Source organism: Camelus dromedarius, unplaced genomic scaffold, assembly GCF_036321535.1.
Source record: "Camelus dromedarius isolate mCamDro1 unplaced genomic scaffold, mCamDro1.pat HAP1_SCAFFOLD_185, whole genome shotgun sequence".
In the NCBI taxonomy this organism is placed as follows: Eukaryota; Metazoa; Chordata; class Mammalia; order Artiodactyla; family Camelidae; genus Camelus; species Camelus dromedarius.
This window is the reverse complement of record NW_026989816.1, coordinates 329,114-344,668: the sequence shown is the minus strand read 5'-3', so window position 1 is coordinate 344,668 and position 15,555 is coordinate 329,114. Positions and strand designations below refer to the sequence as shown.

General features: G+C 45.9%; 2 long non-coding RNA genes across 3 annotated transcripts in view; both read right to left on the bottom strand.

The window, feature by feature from the left end:
- The window catches only part of LOC135320845 (uncharacterized), a 51,190-nt gene extending 47,208 nt beyond the window's left edge, over positions 1–3,982 (bottom strand). The window contains exons 1-3 of the long non-coding RNA XR_010380193.1: positions 3,858–3,982; positions 577–696; positions 90–168 (exon numbers count right to left, since the gene is read on the bottom strand). This is a non-coding gene — a long non-coding RNA (uncharacterized LOC135320845). The remainder of the gene's footprint in view (positions 1–89; positions 169–576; positions 697–3,857) is intronic.
- Positions 3,983–11,614: 7,632 nt separating this feature from the next.
- On the bottom strand, positions 11,615–14,397 carry LOC135320835 (uncharacterized). Of its 2 annotated transcripts, none has more exons than XR_010380183.1 (3): positions 14,317–14,397; positions 13,266–13,375; positions 11,615–11,872 (listed from the first exon to the last, which is right to left on the bottom strand). It is a non-coding gene; the product is annotated as an uncharacterized LOC135320835 (long non-coding RNA). The 2 variants fall into 2 exon arrangements; XR_010380184.1 differs by lacking the exon at positions 14,317–14,397 and adding an exon at positions 14,028–14,044.
- Positions 14,398–15,555: the final 1,158 nt, after the last annotated feature.

Genomic DNA, 15,555 nt, shown 5'->3' with positions numbered 1-15,555 from the left:
CTTTCAACACTGTAATCCCTCTCACTATAAAAACAGTGACAACATCAAGCACCGCCATCATAACACGTGAAAGTGTTCAAGGTACTTACCTGGGGCAGAAACACTGAGGGAGGAGACGGAAGCTCGCTCAGCACTGACGCTCCCCTTTCCCGACTCCACCAGGAGAATCTGGGGTTTACAGCCGGAGGCACTCAGCCGGGGGAGCAGCGCAGACGCCACTGATCTGGTCCCCAGGGAGAGGGAAAGGGAGAGGAGGGCAGCCCCGGGGTCGTGGGGCAGGGAAATCCGTGGGGGGAGGCGGGCTGTAGCCCCGCTCGGAGGCCAGCCCCAGCCCCAGCCGCCCACCCCCATCCGGGTCCGCAGACCTCGCCTGCCCGGGACACAGCCCGCCCAGGGGCGGGGACGGGCCGGCGCCCGAGGAGAGGCAGCCCGGGAGGAGAGGACTCGCGGGCGGGAGAGGGGAAGGGGACGCCAGCCGCGGACTGAGGGGAGCCCGGCTGGGGCGAGAGGCAGCAGGTGCACTCCTGGCTCTGGACAGCTGTGGCCGGGGCGCCGGGGCAGGAGCATAAGTCCTACCAGGCGAAAGAGCTGAGCAGCTTTGGGGCCGATCCCCGGCTCGGAGCTGGAGCTTCCAACCCTCGATCCAGCTGGCAATGACTGCGCATGCGCAGGAGGGCCAGCGATCCTCTCCGAGTTCTGCGAGAGAAGGTGGGGAAGCGAGGGACGGAGAAGATGGGAAGAGGACGGGAGAAGGGGAAAAGTGGAGGGAGAGACATGACCAGGAGGAGCAGAGAGAAGGCAGGGAAATGGAGGGTGGAGGAGAGTAGCAGAGATGGAGAGAAATAGTTTTAACTCTGGGGGTATCCTGAAGGAGGCAACAGTCCTGCCTCTGCACACTTCTCTAACCCTTTAAGGCCCGCAGCTCATATTTTACCTCCCTGGTCCAGCCCTCCACCCAAGGCCTCTGCAGAACCCCTATGGGGATCACACCCGTTGCCCCCAAGTGGAGCTGGGTTTCCTTTTCCTCTGGGAACCAAGCACCCGCAGGTGTTGTCGCTCAGAACTACCTTGGAAAGAGTACATTTTCCCCTTTTACACTCTGGGACACAGGCAGGCAAGATCTCTGCCTTACCTCCACTGTCCCAGGTGTTGTGCTGGTAGGGAGCGGGAGGTACGAGGTCAGACCCCAGAAGGAGCATACTGCCTGAGTGTTGGTGCATAGTCCCCATCCTTCCTGGGTAAACCACACCCCACCCTCGGGGAACCATCAAGGGCACACAGTATGTCCCTGGGTGTGGGATAGCTGCCCTCATTTCCAGTGCCCAGCTTGCTAGGAAGATAGGAGTGTTACTGAGTCCAAATTCATTCTCCTTATTGCAGGACAGGCCAGTAAGTTGGGAGACCAGGTGTTGGGGCATGGAGTAGCAACATTCTGTAGACCTAGATGGCAAACTAATGTCCTGGAAAACCATCTCCCCAAGTCAGAATTCAGGCTTCTTTCCTACGAGCTTGGTTTTTGCAATCTTCTTGATGTAGGATTTCTTTGTTGTTAGAATCCTTTGTTCATGCAGCTATCTGCTTGGGTCAGATACCTGTAAACCTCCAACAAAACAAATGTTATTTTCTATTATGTAACTTGTTATCTTTATATGAATGGAAAAGTGTTAAATATCCTTAAAGGTCAGAGCCTTCAAAATAGGCTCTCCTGTATATTTTAGGCTCTAGGCAACATTGTTTTACAAGCAAGATGAAGCCTAGGAGACAGAGCACAGTGTTACAGTCAAAGGAAAAGATCTAATATGGAGTCAGATTTGTTCTTTTCTATTACCAGGGCAGAAGACACTTGAGGATTTAAATCCCTTTAAGTTAAAAATAAGTAATACTTTAAAGGAATTTACATACATAGGTCGGAATGTGCATAGCATATCTGGAAAACACACAAAGGATTGTAAACAGTGGCATCTCCAGGGAGGGCTGAAAGAAGAGAGGATGAGGGAAAACTTCTTTCACTTGTGTATTTTTGTGCTCTGTTTGAATTTTTTTAACCACATGCATGTATTTTTTTTTCAGTTAAAAAAATGTGTAATGGAGCAAATAGTAGCAAGCTCAGCAAATACAGCAACCATGGAATCACTGAGTTATCACTTTTGATTTCAGCCAGGAAGCATTTATTGACTCTCTCCTATGTGCCCAGTGCTGTTTTAAGACTTCTTTTTTTTTTTTTTAATAAAATAATAAAGTGCTATTCCTCTCCCCTGCCCATGGCTGGTGGAAAACCAACTGAGTTTTTATTGAGTTGTTTTCCAAGAAGTAGAGATCAGTTATAAACAGAACACATCTTCAGGGCAAAACAGGCGGAGTGGTTTTCCAGCAGGCCAGATAGCTATGAAGGGTTTTCAACAGAGGCACACAGAGTCTGAGAGAGAAAGCCTCCAGGACCCTACGAAAAGCTGCCCAAACTGCCTTCTCCATGGCACTACTGAAATAGGAAAGAAAAAATCTGACTCCATTTTAGATCTGTTCCTTTGACTTTAACCCTGTGCCCTGTTTCCTAGGCTTAGTCTTGATGGTTCTGCACCTTTTGTAAAACAATGTTGCCTAGAGCCTGAAATATACAGGAGAACCTATTCTCAAGGCTCTGACTTTGAAGGATATTAACACTTTTCTATTCACATAAAGATAACAAGTTACAGAATAAAAAATGACATTTGTTTGTTGGAGGTTTACACGGATGTGACCCAGGTGAAGAGCTGCAAGAGCAAAGGATTCTAACAACAAAGAATTCATACACCAAGTTTGCAACAACCAAGCATTCCCACTTCCCATTTTGAATATAAGAAGAGACTGAAATCTGACTTGGGGTGATGGTTCCCCAGGACAATATTCTACCATTTCTCAGCTGGCTTTCCAAATTAAAGTCGCTATTTCTTGCCCCAAAACCTGGTCTCCTGATTTATTGGCCTGTAATGCAGGAGCAGAACAAGCCTGGACTCGGAAACACAGACATTGAAAGTATCCATTTGGTATATTAAATGACCTGCTTCTACTCATCTTCCTGACGTTTTATTCTCTTGACCACTCCTACTATGTTTATGAAAAACTTGTCATGTGGACACATTTCCACTTCTAGCCACTACACTTCCAGTTAAGAACTGATGCCAAGAAGGCAATGGAAGTTGCTAGAAGGTATTACCTGGACAAAATAGGGCAGAAGTGGGTTCTGGCTGATGTTCAGGAGCAGGCTGGAACACCTGACAAGTTGTTATAAATACGGCTAGACAGCTGGGCACCAAAGAAGAAGCTTCTAAACTTCCATGAGGGACTTGTTGGATAAGAAGAAAAGTCCCAGACTATAGCTCTGATCCCACCACGAGCTTCCTGGGCGAGTCTGGGCAAGTAATTTAAAATCTCTAGGCCCGTGCTGTCCAACATGGGAGCCACCAGCAACATGCAGGATTATGAAGTTATTCTGTAGCCAGACAGAATTATAAAAAGACATTTTATTGCAAAGGCCCAGCAGGTATAATATTTAAAAACGTTATTGGTTATCTTGAACTAACGATTTATTTTTGTATGTGTAGGTTTCTGTGGTTTGTAAGGCCTGTGACTAATGATTCCGTTACAGTGAAGTATTTTGTAATTATAAGTTACTGGACACAGTATCCTCATATCACAGTTGAAAAAAACTGATCCACATAAGCAAGGTAATCTGACTTATTAGTTATGAGCAGGGGCTCTTGGGCCAGCCTGCCTGAGTATAAATTCTCACTCTGCCTCCAGGGGGTTCTGTGTGAATCTTGGACAAATTATTGTTGTTTTTGTTGTCATTGTTATTATTTGTGCCTCTTTTTCCTTACCTTTTAAGTAGCGAGGAATATGTAGACTCTATCTCCTACTGTGTTGGCAGGATTAAATGAGTAAACGTCTGTGCTGCCCACTTCCCTGGGTTTCAGCATTCTCCAGTCAATCAGTGCCAAACTCAGAGGCATTCTCCACTGTCTTCGTTAGTCTGGGATGCTGTAACAAATTACCGTGTGTCGGGTGGCTTAAACAACCAGCATATTCCTTATGGTTTGGAGGCTGAGACTTTCATGGTCAATGTATCCTTGAGAAGATTGCCAGCTCGAAGATGGCTGTCTTCCCAATATCTTCATACCCCAGAGAGCAGAGAGAAGCAAGCACTCTGGGGGCTTGTATAAGAACACTAATCCCATTCATGAGGGTTCTACTCTCATGACCTCATTTTGTCCTACAAATCACCTCCCAAAGGCCCCGCCTCCCAATACCATCACCCTGGGAGATGGGGTTTCGACATATGGATTTTGAGGGGATGCAAACATTCAGTCCACACATCGGCTAAGTCTCCCCAACATGCAGTCATCAAACCTGTAGCTAATTTCAAAGTAATATTTATATCTCTCTGCCCATTTCCATTCCTACATCCACTATCACTGAAGCCCTGTTACATTTTATTCCTTATTTTTCTGGTAGAGATATAATTGATTCCTCTAACTCCAATGCTCACCTCGCTCCAGTCTGCTTAACAGCCCTGCCAGGTAGGTCTTCCTTAAAACACCTTCCCATTTCACCTGGTTGTTTTTTAGGTGTAAATGTCAGAATCCTCTCCACACCCCATCCTATACCTTTAATCCGTTACACTACGGCTCACTGTTATTTTCCTTTTACCAATGTAAGAAATTTCCATAAGCTTAAGAGCTTAAACCAGCACAGATTTATCAGCTTATGGCTGTGTAGGTCAGAGATCCAACACAGTTCTCACTAGGCTAAATTCAAGGTAGCAGCAGGGTTCCTTCCTTCTAGAGGGTCTAGAAGAGAATGTTTCCTTGTTGTTGTTTTTTTTTTCCAGTTTCCAGAGGTCACCCACCTTCCTTAGCTTGTGCCCCACGACTTCCTCCAGTTTTATGGTCAGCAGCCTTTCTGAACATTGCTCTATGGCTACACCTCCCTCTGAATTTAAACTCAGCTGGGAAATGTCCTCCATTTTAAGGAACCCCGTGAATATATTCGGCCCACCTGGACAATCCAGGCTACTCACCCTATTGTCTCATCTCAGGATCCCCTTGTCCCATCCCATTCAGTCATTACGGATGTGGCTGTGACACTCACCTTTGTAACATTTCCTCTCATGAGCATTTTATGGTTCAAGGCACTTATGAATGACTTTTTCTTTTTCTTCCTTAGACTTTCTGCATTCAGTATGTCTGGTGGATTATATGAATCCTTTTTATTTGTCCCCCTGCACTAATCTTTAATAATGTATCATGGGTTTAAAATGCTAACTGATAGACAATTTAGAAGACAGAAATCCTCTAAGATTTTTGTCCTAAAATATCTGTCATGCATTTTGCCATGTACAGTAACACGTCACAGGTGGCTACCCTGTGGCCCGGGAGGGACATGATTCTGCCATCACACTCCCCTCATTCTCACCAATGTGCTGATCACCTAACCAAGGACCTATGCTCCCCGCTTCACTCACTTCCTCCTCCTTTCCTTTGACTACCCTGTTCCCATCGCTTCCTTCATTCAGCACATCAGGATTTCATGACCACATTCTTCTCTAAATGGAATGGGTATCTTGAATCTAATGTCTGACAACTGTTCTTACTCTATATGCACACACTGACCTGCACATAACCCCGTCCAGCTCTTTATTTTCCTAGAATCTCCCAGAGGAATCAGTTCCATGATGATGGTGATGATGATGATGATACTGACAATGATGACAGGGACCTCTCAAGGATTCTGATAAAGAGAGAATCAATAAAGGGAGGGAATCATTGCAAAATTGCCCCAGAGACAGGCTTAAATGTAAATAACTGCTATAGTGTTTAATGAAATTGACTAATATTTAACTATTTTTAAAACTTTATATCACTGAATTTAAAATTTTAACGGGAATTCTCATTCACCAGTAACCAAGATTCAACTCTAGGACCAAAGTCTAAGGATTTCAATCTTCTAACAAATTGTCCACTAGCCTTTTAAATACGTGATCCTTTTAAAAAGCTTAGTGCTGGGCTGAAAATAAGCAGGATTCATATAATCTCACCAGACACAGTGAATGTGGAAAGACTAAGGAAGAAAAACAAAAAGCCATTCATAACGTCTTGAACTTCACGTTGCTCACAGGAGAAAATGTTAGCCAAGGTGAGCGTCACATCAACATGACGCCTGATTGGGATGGGGAAGCTGATCTTCCTCATCAGACATTTATCCTGATTTGTTAGATGCCAACACAGTTTCCTCATTGGATTTGCTTCTAACAAGTATGGAAGAATTTACGTTCTACCAAAAGCAGTCTAAACATTTTCCACTGCTGTCAGGTCTCTGGACTGAATGTCCCCACAAGAAGGACATGAATATGTTTCATAGGGAATTCTTCCTGAGAAGCAACAGGATTTTCGAGGGAAGAACTGCAGGCCCCCCATGGAGGGCTGGAGGAGGGCTAGAGGGGGCACTGGAAAAACAGCAGGAGTGAGTTCAGATACTACCGCTCAGGTCGCCAAAGACAGCATTGCTATCTCTGAGGATATGACATTCTCCCAAAAGTTCCATGAGTGAAGGTACCTGTGAACACTAAGCAGGTTGTTAAGAAACAGCAGCACATAATTTGCGTCACAGCTCAATTAGAGTATGTTTTGATATTTGGAAAATAATTAGCCCATTTTCCTTTGAAACTGCAGCAGTAGCAATAGAAATAAAAAAGGCTGAGCCGTCTTGGAGACAACAATAAATAAACAATTCTAAATCTGCAGGATTCCTTGACGATATGCAAGCAGTGAGCTAGATGTGTGCTGCAGATACCTCTTACTGCAGGGCTCACTCCTGCAAAGCATAGAACTAGTTTTCTCAGCAGACAGATGGAACCAAGTCAAGATTCCAAATCTTGAGAGATTTACTATATGGCAGGAAAGATCACACAAGTACATCCAGCCAAATATGAATAAATGTAATCAAATATTATCAAATGTGATTGGAGCACAGATGAAACAGAAATTCCTTTCACCCGGGATCTAGAGAGACTTCTTCAGAAAATGTGGCTTTGGAGATGGCCAAAGACATGGGTGGAATTTTGGCAGAACAGGATGTAAGGAATTTTAAAACTGATTCTAAAATTCATATAAAAATTCAAAGGATCCCAAATATCCAAAACAATTTTGAACAAGAAAAACAAAGTTGGAAGACTTGCACTATCTGATTTTCAGCCTTTTTTTTTTTTTTAAACTACAGTAATCAGAAAGTATGGTGTTGGTGTAAAACAGGAAAATAGAATAATGGAGCAGAATAGAATGTTCAGAACTAAACCAACACTTATATAGACAATTGATTCTCAAAAAGGATGCAGTGGAGAAAGGATCTTTTCAACAAGTAGTGCTGGAAGAATTAGATAGTGATATGCAAAAAAAAAAAATAAATGAACTTTGATCCACACCTCACAAAATATACAAAAATTAAGTCACAATGGATCATAGATCTTAATAGGAAATCTAAAACTATAAAACAGCTAGGAGTAAAAGCATAGGCTTAAGCTTTATGACCTTGGGTTTGGCAAATATTTCTTTGCTATGACACCAAAAGTATAATCTATTTTAAAAAGAAAGTGATAGAGTGAACTTTATCAAAATGAAGACTCTTCAAAGCTGTTCTAAACACTGCTAAGCAAATGAAAAGACAAGCCATAGACAGAAGCTATTTGCAGATCATATATCTGATAAAGGTCTCTCTTTGTATCTGATCCAGAATAAAGAGGTCTCAAAACTCAATAATAATGCAAACACCTGAATGAATGAATGAGGCCAGAAAACACACTTCAGTAAAGATATCCAGATGGATAATAAGCATATGAAAAGATGCTGATTAAAGATGCCATTAGTCATTAGAGAAATGCTTTTAAAAACCACAGTGAGATACTAGTACACATACATACAAGAATGAATACGATTAGAAAGACCGACCTTACAAAGTGCTGGTAAGGAAGTAGAGCAACCAGAGCTGATACACACCACAAGGAATTTACAATAGTACAACCATTTTGGAAAAGTCTTTAACAGTTTCTTTAAAAAAGGTAAATACCTATCTACCATATAACCCAGATATTCCTCATCTGGTGCTTTAGAAAAGAAAAGCATATGTCCATATAAAGACTTGTAACCAAATATTCACTGCAATTTTATTTATAATAGCTCAAGATATAAATAACCCATGCATCCATCAAGAATTAAATGGAGAAACAAATGATGGTCTATCCAAACACTTCTCACAACAAACTCTTCAGTAAAAACTCAGCACAAAATAATACTCTGCTATAAGACAAATAAGCTATTAATACAGCAACACAGATGACTCTCAAAATAATTACACTGAATGAAAGAAGTCAGACAACATAGAGTAGATACTGCATTAATCCATTCATACAAGGATCTTGAAAATGCAGACCAATATGTTGTGATGGAAAGCAGATCAATGGTTTCCAGGGGAAGAGATGGGGAGGGAGGGAGGGACAACAAATGGCAGGAGAGAAGCTTTGTGGGTGATGGGTATGTTCACTCTCTTGAATGTGGTCATGGTTTCTTGGGGATATACTTATGTCAAAACGTATTAGCTGTACACTTTATACGTGTGAAAATTACTTTGCTAAGTATACCTCAAAGCTGTTTTAAGAAAAAAGGCACTTCAGTCTTGATCCACCTCAGCGCCTGATTGGAGTGACATGATCAGTCCCTCACCCTGTTTGCCTAACAGGAAGGTAGAAAACCTCTCACGGAAAATAACATATGGATTTTTCATTTGCAATGTCTGCCATGTAATAAAGAATTTCAAGACATGCAACATGTCAAGACTATATAACGGATAATATGAGAATAAGAAACATTAGACAAAGGATGCAAACCCCCAGGTGATGTAGGCATCAGAGTTACCAATAAAGGCTATGAAATATTTTTAATATATTCAAGAAAATAAGGAAATTATGTGAGAATAGATAACAGGGTAAAGACTTTCACCAGAGAAATATACTGGAATGTATTTTTAAGAGAAATCAAACAGATACTCTAGAACTGAAGCTTTCAGCTCTGGAGACAGGTAAACAGAGCTAATTAGGATCCCTTTTAAGTAAAACTTTCAGTAATGCCGGGTAAAATACAACAACAAATGTAACACAGTGCTAATAATGGAAAGAGAAGTTCCCACCTGACAATAAAAAGAGGACACTTAAAGCCCAGAGTGGTAACCTTGTGAGCTGATGCCACCACACCCTGGAAGGAAGGGGTTTTAATCTGCACATAATTAGAGATACAATGTCCATTTAGGAAAAAGGGTCCATACCAGATGTAGAAGACTCTTCCTTTATATCTATATAGTCAGAGACAGAGATGTAAAGTGGCAGCAGAGGTCACAGAGACACAGGGCCCTGGGCCAAGGAGTGTGAACACCTCTGCAAGCTGGGAAAGGTAGGAAGACGAATCCCTCCCTAGAGCCTCGGCGTGGAACATAGCCTTGGCCACACTTTGGTTTTAGCCCACTGACAATGACTTTGCACTTCTGCACAATAGAACAGTGAGACGATGAATGTGTATTGCTTTAATCCACTGAGTCTGTGGTCCTTTGTTACAACAGCAAAAGGAAAGAAACTCAGGAACCAACATGTTCATGAACCCCAAGCTGCCTGCTGTGCTGGAAGGAAGTTCTTTGTCTCTGATACTGAGGGAGTCTCCTGTCTTCTAGCAGCATCCTCAAACTACCTCATGCTAACTTGACAGCTTGCAGAGGGTTAAATCTTAACCATGCACAGTTCTTGATATTTAGTTAATAAAAATGATGGTGTCATCATGGGTATTTTTCCATCTTTTAAATACCCTTCAGTCTTCTAATAAAGCTACCTCTAATTGAGAGACAGTGTAAATAGTTTCCAATCTTCATAATAAATAACTGTGGTTTTATTTGGTTACTTAAATTATGAATAATAATATTCACATTAGTAAAATTTATTAAAATCAACATTGTTTAATGAAAATATCATTTCTTTTTGCATGAACATGTATTAACTACAATAAATGTTCCATGCTTTGTTCTACGATTTACTGTTAGAGCCTTAAAGAATAATATTTTCCTCAAAAGATATTATGGCAAAGGGATTTCTTTTGGTGGAACAGTTCCTACATCAAATCTGGTGCATGGCTCAGGCCACTGGGAACCTAGAGATGATAGATATTAGGAGGCATTATAAACACAAAATGATTTTTAAAGGAATTAAACAACTGGATGTGTGAAAACAAAGAATCTGAGAATATTCTAGTGAAATAAATGTATTTTTCAGCTTAAGCAAGACACTGGGTGAATAAATCTAAAATGAAAAAACCACCCAGAGATCAGCAGTGAGTCATGCATGCAGTGTGACTGATCAAAACCAAGTTGTTTCCAAACCAGTGTGCAGGCTTGATGCCTTCATGAATCAAGTCTGTGTGGCACCAGGCCATCTCGAATACATGTTGATGAGGTATTTATAAGCCCTTCACCATCCCAGCACAAAGCCCACACATGAGCCACAAGACCATCACCTACACATCTGCAAAACACACAGCATGGTCAATAGCACTTTTCTTGTTCAGTAGCCGGTGGCAGGGCACTGTGAGCAGACAGAGATACAGGGACACAGAGACACAGAGGCACTTCCCCTCACTCAGCTGATAACCTTCCGTGCATCCTGGGGACAGGATTGTCATAAAATGCACCATGGATTGATCCTCCTCCTAGGAAAGGAACGGTAGGGCTGTCCTCAGGTTGGAGCAAGGGTGGCCGGAGGATCTCAGAAGAGCTGTTTCAGCACAACCAATAGAATTTTCAGCCACCGTGACCACGAGAGACAGGTCTCCTGCCATCCCGGTAGGCACTTGGGCTCCTGAAAAAAGCTGGGCTCAGTAAAGGCTTGAGTAGAAGGCACAGACCTGAGGGATGCCCCAGCAAGAGACAGGAGGTAGGGCCTGGTTTATACTGCTCTGGGTGTATCCCAGCCTCATCCGAATACGAAATAAAAAATTTGCAAAACAGCAGAGCTGGGATGGATCATCTACTCCAGATTCCTCACATTACAGTTTAAAGGGTGGCAGCCCTGGGAGGCAAAGCAACGTGCTAAAGGCAGAACATGGAAGAGGCAGCGCGAGATAAAATGCACCGTGCCAACCCCTGTTCAAGGATGCTGACACTGAGTGTGGTTTCCAACGTGGAGAATGAGACAGTGTAAATACTTTGTTCCCCCCAAAACCCCAAATATTTTTTAATGACACAAAACTCACCTTAACTAGCTCTCTTCTGAGGGGGCTCTCTTCTGCTTCTTCGTCTTTCTGTCTGTCTCCATTTATCTCTCTCAGACACAAACACATACAATTTTGTGAAAGGGGAATTCCTGCCATACAAAGACAGAATTCATATCTTCAAAAAGACACCTGACAAAGCACGTTTCTCAATTCAAGTCTTTGTGTGGGGTCTGGGCAACTGGCTTATTTTCTAGAACAATCGGTGGTTCGAAAGTCAGGAGATCATCTTCCCCAAAGGAAGAGTTCTGGTCCGTGTTGATGAAGTTGTGGTTGTCACATTTCATGAGCACGTTCGGCTCCTCCTCTGGCCACCTGCTGCATCTGATGGCTTCCTGGAGCCGAACATCACTGTCAAGGGCTATGGTTGGGATACCAGGTTTGGCCTTGTTGAAGTGGCCCACTTCATTGACGTAGCAGTGAAAGAGGGACCTAGATTCGTCATTGACCTGCCAGAGAACATCTTGGGCACCAGCGGTCTCCCAAATTCTGACACAAATCTGTTCAGTCTGAATCTGTTCTCGGGAGACTCTGCATTGCTATAAAGAAAACCAAAATAAAATATCGCTCACACTCTAGCTCGGTGACCTGAAGAATCATAGTTTTTGCCATCTACTGAGAGCAAATCCCTGCACAGAGCATGCTGATAAGCACTGGAAGTGAAAGACATCACTTCTGAACACATACAATTACACCCAAGGCAAAAGTCTCAAGTGAGGGCCCTTGGAAAATCCTGAAAAGACATCGCTCCCTGAGAATCCTCAATATTGGTGTCTCGCACACCAGTGTTTCTCAGTGGGACACTCAGATCATCTTCATCAGATTTAGTTAAAGTGCTTCTTAAAATGCAGAATTCTGCTGTGCACACCCTCAGAGTCTCAGAGGTAAGGACGGGTAGTCTGTATTTTCATAGCCACCAAGATCACTAAACATGCTCAGGTTTAGCACCGCGGTCTACATCGGGTCACCTGAGCATCGACAATGCTGTCTCATGTGGTGGGGTGGCCATGTGTGTCAGGGTGCTGTCCTACCCACGTGACTCCCCTGATTCTCAAAACTCACAGTGCAGCCCCATTGGGCAAGAAATACCACCATTTCACAATGCATACTCAAGGCGCCCGACTGACAGATACAATCAGTGATAGGAGAGGGGACAAAACTCAGCTTCCTGATACCTTCTTTCACATACTGTGGGACAAATGATCAATTCAATGGTAATAAATTAGTGAATGATTGAATAAGATGACTCGTTAGTCCCACGAGTGCCTGGAAGAGCGAGCCTGGGCACACTGAGTACCGTAACAGCCCATCTACGTAATTGCCATTATCCCCAGATCTATGTAAAGGTTACTACCACGCAGGCAGTGACACCTGAAGGGCAAGAATCATGTCTGAACACACTCTCAAATCCAGAACAGAACCTGACAACTATTAGGCTCTGGAGTCTGTGTTTAGCGAGTGTGGAATCTCAGTGATTTCAGCTCTTAGACCTTGCCTTCCCATCGCACCCGTCGTGATATGGCCCCTATGACCAGTTCTTTCAGGGCTGGTGCCACGGAACACATTTACAGGACTGGAAGAATCTGATCATATAAACCATCCCCCAGATTATCATCAAGTGTCACCTGCATTTCAGGGATCATTAATTCCAGAAGCTTTGCAGTTCAGGCAGCTGAGGGATTTTTATATCAGCTCTGTCTTCTACTGTGACTGCCTGGGTGACATCAGACAAGGAATTCTCAAAAGCCTGAGCTTTTCTTTCAGGAATAATCTAATTAACAAATCTCGCTGACCACTCAACAAATGTGATGTGAAGATCAATGATTTACACAGGAGTACAACATTCACTAGGTCGTGGATTTAGAATCAGAGAAAAATCATTTGAGAAAGATTGACAGAATTTAACTTTAATGCAAGTTTAAGTATTCTTACCTTTCAGTAAATCATCTTCCCCTACTTATCACTTCACCCAAGTTTAAAAGATATTTGAGAACAGGGATGAGTGTGCCAGCAATCTGTGACCCAATAACCTAAAATGTCACCTAGGAAAAAGAGAGGAGTAACACATTTTTAAAAAGCATGGTGAGGATGGCGGGGCCATCCCCCAACTCCAGACTAAGAAGCTCTGAGTAATAGCTTTCCTGCCTGCCTGGGGCATCAGCTGATGTGAAAACCCACCCAGAAACCTCACTGTCCAGCAGCTCTTCCGTAACACAGGCTACACTTCCTCAGAATTAAGAATTGGGTCAAGTAACCCCTTCGCTGAAGAATAAAGACAAAGGGGAACAAGAGGGTTCTGCCCCTCCCCAGGGGAGATCCCAGACCTTGGGCTGCATGCTCTGCGCCCACCTCCCAGGAGAAGAATTAACTGGAGAAGGGCGTTCTGCGAAACTGGGGCAGCAAAGTTTGAGATGGGAACAAATTGACCGGCTGGCCAGGGACAGCCCCCTTCGTCGCTGCCTTGGCAGCTGCCTCCGCCCCCTCAGCACATCCTGCCCACCTCCAGTGGCTAAGCTGTCAGGGAAACTGTGCTTTGGGACCTGGGGCAAAAGAGGCTGCCCCCAGGCCAAGATGCGGAAGAGATGGGAGTTAAACCACCAGCTCCCAAGCGGCAGGCTCCATACCCCCGCAAACACCCCGCCGCCCCCTCACCCTACTGCAACCCCGGGGCAATATGACCCGGAGAAGCGTGACCTGGGAACGAGGGTCGGCCACGTCAGGCCTCCAGAAAGATGGGAGCTTATCCTCCACCTCGCCAGGGGCAGCCCCTCTCTCCTCTCCACCACCTGATCTCACCGCGCCCACCTCCCTGGAGCAACCAGACCGGGTGTGGGGTGTCAGGCGAATCTTGCGCGGGAGAGGCCATCCCCAGGCCAGGTCAGGGGAGAGGAGAAGAAGTGGCCCCATTAGGCGGGGCAGCCGGACATCGCAGCTGCCTCTGCCCTTCGACCGCATCGCGCCCTTCTCCCAGGAGCAAGCTGACCTGGAGACGGGCATCCGGCTTCTTGGGCAGCAGAGGACGCCCCCAGGATTGGCAGCGGGGAAGAGGAGAGCAAATTGACAGGCTCAGCGCTGCAGGTCTTCTACCCCCGGCGTCGACACCCCCGAACCTTAAAGGCACCGCCCAGGGCACCCCTCCCCCAGCAGGTTGAATGGGACAGGTGTGTCTGGTGATCTGGGGGAGGAGAGGCCACTCCCACACCAGGCCATCGGGGAGACGGGAGCCAATCCACCAGCTCCCCAAGGCAGCCACCTACCCCCGCAGCAGCCACCTCTCTTGCCCCCTGACCTCACGGTGGCCTCCTCTAGGGAGCAGGCTGACCTGGAGATGGACGTTCGGCGAACTTGGGACAACAGGGACCGCCCTCAGGGCAAACCATGGGGGGAAATGGGAGCAAATGGACCGGCTCCATGGGAAAACCTGCCGCTGCTGCCACCACCCCCAATGTACCACGCCCGCCTCCCGGGGTCAGGCCGACTAGGATACACGTGTCCCGTAACCCAGGGTAACAGAGACCGCCCCCAGGACAAGCCGCGGGGAAGATGGGAGCAAATGGGCCCGCTCCCCCGCTGCAGGCCCCCGACCCCCGCCACCCGTGCACCCTGACTACCCTGCCTCCCGCCCCCAGCAGGCAAAGTGGGACAGGGGTGTCCGGGGACCTGGCGCAGCAGACGCCGCCTGCAGGCCACGCGGCACAGACATGGGAACTAATACACAAGCTCCCCCGGGGCAGCCTCCCTATCCCCGCAGCCACCACCTTACTAGCCCCCTGACTGCACCGCACCCATCTCCCAGGTGCAACCTCACCTGGAGTCGGACCGCAGGCAAATCTCCGGCGGCAGAGGTCGCCCTCAGGCCAGGCCGCGCGGGAGAGAAGAAATGGAGCAACTCCCTGGAACGGACCCCCTCCCCCTGCAGCCGCCGCCGCCGCCTCCCAGGAGCAAGCTCACCTGGAGACCGGCGTCCCGCCACTAGGGCAGCAGAAGCCGCCCCTGGCTCCTCCGCGGGGGAGAGCTGAGCGAACTGACCGGCTTCCGCGCGGCAGCCTCCCTAACCCCGTGGGCCCCGCACATTAATGGCACCGTCCCCACTCAGCAAGCTGAGTGGGACAGGCGTGTACGGTGACCAGGGGCAGCAGAGGCTGCTCCCAGGCCCGGCAGCCGGGAGAAGGCAGCTATTCCACCAGTTCGCCAGTGGCAGCCGCGCTCCGCCCCCCTGTCG